At 37.1% G+C, this 4,928-nt stretch overlaps 1 pseudogene; it reads left to right on the top strand.

Annotated features, from left to right (window-relative positions):
- The first annotated feature begins 2,360 nt into the window (after nt 1-2,360).
- Nucleotides 2,361-2,953, top strand: LOC147607362 (uncharacterized; annotated as a pseudogene).
- Nucleotides 2,954-4,928: the final 1,975 nt, after the last annotated feature.

The raw sequence follows: 4,928 nt of genomic DNA, 5'->3' as shown, positions 1-4,928 counted from the left end.
AATGAAGGTTTGTCTAAATATCTTGTATGTTTGTTTCTCATTAGGGTTTAGTGATCTAAACCACTGGTCTGTTTTGTTTTCTAAACAAAGACCAAATACACAAATCTTGGTGAGGTCATCTATTCTTCCACAAGCTTCACAAACTTGTTTGAATTTTTCAAGATAGTAAATTGGATCTTCATTTCCCATTAGGGCCAAAAATGAAAAAAAAGGGCCCTTTAAGGTTTTGATTAAAACACTAATTAGCTGAGGTTTTAGTAGAATGAGACCTCCAAATTTGGCCGTTTAGAGGTACTTTTGGAGCATTGCCACAATAAATGCTAACATTCCTTAAATCATGTTAGAGGTACTTTTTAGTCGTTATTCTCAGTGTTATTTAAACTTTTGAAACGTCTATTGTACAAATATTCCTACTAAAACACGTCCATTTTTCCTCATCATCATTTGAGTGCTCTCTCTCTCTCTCTCTCTCTCTCTCTCTCTCTCTCTCTCTCTCTCTCTCTCTCTCTCTCTCTCTCTCTCTCTCTCTCTTCTTCTCTTCTATTCTTTTCTGTTATACCCTTGCATAGTGGATTAACTCTTTACTTAATGCAAGAGAATGCAGATACAAACTTGCTATTAACATAGATTAGGTCTACTTATCTTGGAGAAGTATTCATCACCGAGCATTGTTGGACAAGATGAGGCAAACAAACTATGACTAGAGGGAAGAAAACACATTGATTTGTGGGTGGATGGAAGTATTTGTCCCAATGATCCTTCAACTAGTAGACCTCCTCCATTTGTAAATGTTCATGACTTGATTAGATTTGTTGGAGATGGTTTTGATGGTCTGCTTGGTTTCTTATGAAGTTATATTCTACATCTTCTATGTGCTCAGTCCAAAGGCATCAACTGAAAGAAACTTTATTAACATCTCAGAAAACTATTTTAGAGCTTTATGTTTGATAAGATTAGAGAGCTAGAAGTTGTAAACCACTCTTTGAAAGAGAAACTAGTAAACTTGAGAGAAACCCCAAGAGGATTCAGAGAGAGGAAGAGAACTTTAAAGAATATAAGTGAGTTGTCTGAAAGTAGTGGGGCTAAAAAGAGGAGACTCCACCTTGCAAAGAAATGTGTCTCTCACATTTCAGGTATTAATATCCGTCGAAATGAGGAGAGCTTCTCATGGAAACCATGAACAAGGCAGACCTAGTCAGAATTCTTCAATCTCTAGAGAATACAAATTTGAGAGATCTTACTCTCAAAGAGTTGGTAAGAGACTTAAGGACCGTTGTGAAACTAGATGAAATAGTAGAGACTTGTGACACTGTGGGTATTAGTCGGCAAAGGTTACCAAGCTCTTTCTGGATTATGGTTCCAAAATCTTAAATGTAAGAGAATAAGAGCTTTTGGTTTGCCAAGATCCCTTTTAGTTTCTACTGCTAGGACTGCTATGAATCAAAAACTTTCGAGTATTTTTGGAGAGTACATACATATTGAAGGGATAATGCCTTATGAGAAGCAAAAGAAAAAGAGTACATTTGTCTGTATTCAACAATATATGGGTGGATCTTAGAAAAGTACAAATTGCAATGGTGCTTATGTATAAAATTACTGTAGAAGAATGTGGTGGTGTGCTAAAGTTTGTGTTGAAGCTGGATGAGGCACATATCCAAAAAAGATAAAAGATGGAAAGAGTGAGCATATCTATCATGAACATGGCAATTGAGTACAGCAATGGTAGAGGAGAGGAACCAAAACATAAAATCCAGTCGGAGATGGAGCTTTGGTGGGTTGGTGTAGCTCAGATACTAACTAAAAATCATCAAACCCTCAAATGGTTGTTCTCCCACATAGGTATCCCTAATATCATTCAATCCCACATAGGTATCCCTAATATCATTCAATCCCAAAGCACTAGAGATATGTTGATAGTTGATGGAGTTGGCAATTTCAAAGTGGAAAGGCATTTGGGTGTGCTGACTTAAAGACTATCAATCGAATATGCAACGGGGCTAATGAAAAGTATCCTTGCATTTATTGTACGGAAGGTATGGGCTCAAAAGAGTGGAGAAGTTTGTGGCCAGCAAGGAGAGTCCCAATGAGAGACTCTATAGATCTGAGTAAGTTCAATAATAAAGAAGACATTTGGGATCCCATTCTTCCTATCTCTCTTAAGAATGTTCACATATGCACTTTGCATGCATAGATAAGAATAATTGACAAGCTTCTGAGATTGCATCTTGATTATGCATATTCTATTAAACCAACATCGTTGGCAGATCAATGTATTGATAAATGTGAAGCATTGTCAAGTTCATTTAAGGAAAGATCCAACAATTTCAGGGAAAACATGAGATGTCTTGGTAGATGTCTCCATGGGAGGTGCAAAAGCCAGAAGATTTTTAGGAAACCATAGTAAAAAACAAGTGAATGTTATGTGGGATTGTTGGAAAGAATTGTGTGAGATCACGACAAATGTTGCCAGTATTATACCGCGACCAGCAAATCTTAGAATGGAGGTTTGGAAGCATCTTGACATCTTTTTAAATGTTCTTAGACAACAGAAGACATCACCTACATATGCGCAAGAGTATAAAATTTCTATTACAAATCTCATTCAAATAATCAAAGAAGCATGGGGAGAAAAATATATCACATACTATTTGGTAAGACTCCTTTGTATTCATAATACACTCAGTGGAATTGACATATGCTAGTTTATTTATTTTTTGTTATGCAGCACATCCTCCATGTACATGGGCCATATTTTGTTCAGGAGCATGGACCCCTAGCAACATACAGTAACCAAGGGATGGAAAAGTCACATTACCAAGCACGCACATCATTCTTTTAGAGCACAAGACATGGTGGAGGGGCTACAAGAAGCAATGCTCTTGCAGAGTTATTCAACTGGTTTTTTAGAAGACAACTACAAAGAATGCAGAAAAATGACATTTCGGACACATAACACTGTCAAAAAAGTGAACTGTTGTATTCATAACTTTGTACAAAAAGTTATCTATTGTAATCCAGAGTATGTACAAAAAGTCTATTCCAAAGTTTTCACATCATCCTTTGTCAGTGCTCCCCTGGAGCGTAGAAATTTCCTTCTATTGTAGCCACTTAGTGTGTTTACATCGGTTTTATTTGCAGCTAGAGCATACACAGAGTATGTCAAAAAATATCCTGCTCTAGAGGTGGAAAACCCAGGGCCATAAACAAAAACTCTAGTAGCGGTTGTCTTCTCAAGAAACATGATTTTGTTAGCGTTGGCTTGTATAGTTGAGAAGCCATACAGTCTGCAGAGAGCTTTAATACAAAGTATAAGCCAGTTTGCATCCTCGGAGAACTGGCTATGCAACACATGGAAAATATTCTTATCCATTTTGGACAAATAGTGTCCAAGTGCAGTATCTTTCTTGCTAGAGCTTGCTTGCCTTGAGCCTTTACCTCTCCCTAAGAAGTTGTCTTCATCTGCTATCTCCAACTGTAAATAAGAGGAACACTGTGAAATTATTGTAAGTTAAAATAATATAATGTATGGATTCAAATTCATATTCACTTCCTTTTGATTTTCATCTTGTTCAAGTATATCTGATGTCCAGAGTGAGATTGAGGTTTCTTTGATGTCTTTAATTTGGACATAATCACTCTGTTCCCTTCCAACATCGGCAATACCAAGTGAAGCTTGAAGCTTATTAAATTCATCCTCGAAGAATGGTTTTGACTCCTCATGTGCTTTCTTAATACATAGTGATAAAGCATGAGTTGATTCAATGAACTTGTCATCTCAAGTATACACATCTAAATCAGCAAATTCATCATTATGCTCATTCTCAATATCAATGAGCCCTTCAGCAACTTCACAACCCTCTGCAATGATGGTGGGGCAAGACAATAGTCCTCCCTCAAGTTAAATAGCTTTTGAATATAAAAAAGGAGTAAATACTCCTTATCCTTGATAAGAAATCTTGGCAATGAAGGAAAAATATATTTATGCAATGGATCTCCACTTTCTTGGGTGACTGAACAATTGTATGTGCCTTTAATTCTTGGCAAGCCTCTCCTCCTCCTCAGGTCCAAGTTCCTCCTCTATATCATTTGCCTCTAAATCTCTGAGAAAGCAAAGTTTGAAGAGCCTTCAATCTCCTCAAGTTTCTCCTCTTCACCTCTAAGGGGATATTTGACAATGGAGAAAACTATAAAGGCAACAGCTTTGACCATTCTCCTACAACCTTTTGGATGAGAGGAGCATTCTGCATTTTCTAATAAAAACCTTTGAAGTTTGTACATACTGCACCTCTTTGTAAATGTTTCTCTGGATAGAGGAGGTCCCCACAAGGACATGGACATACTCCTTATCAAAATCAAGATAAAAGGCCCTGTAGTTTCCTCAAATTCATCAAAGTCCTCCTTCATAAATGGCATGGCATGATTAATAATCGTTGAGACATCAACTTCTGGATTGAAAATATTCTTGGTAACTGAGAAGAAAGAGGCCTCAATTCCACTTTCAAAGTCCTCATTCATAAATGGCATGGCATGATTAATACTCATTGAGACATCAACTTCTGGATTGAAAATATTCTTGGTAACTGAGAAGAAAGAGGCCTCAATTCCACTTTCAAAGTCCTCCTTCATAAATGGCATGGCATGATTAATAATCATTGAGACATCAACTTCTGGATTAAAAATATTCTTGGTAACTGAGAAGAAAGAGGCCTCAATTCTTGGTAACTGAGAAGAAAGAGGCCTCAATGCCTCAATTCCACTTTCAATAAAAAAATCCAACATTCTCTCTGTAGGAGGCACCACTACTATCTTAGAAAGACCAGGAGCCTTGCGTGATGACTTAAACTTCTTTGATGCCATAGGACCTGCCTTTGGTGACTTTGTAAGCGTTCCACGTGCTTCAGATACACTTAACTTTGATTGGGTATCTA

The sequence above is a fragment of the Cibotium barometz genome, chromosome 55 (genome assembly GCF_041138505.1).
Source record: "Cibotium barometz isolate CiBa-2024 chromosome 55, ASM4113850v1, whole genome shotgun sequence".
NCBI lineage: Eukaryota > Viridiplantae > Streptophyta > Polypodiopsida > Cyatheales > Cibotiaceae > Cibotium > Cibotium barometz.
This window is presented reverse-complemented; position numbering and strand designations above follow the sequence as displayed.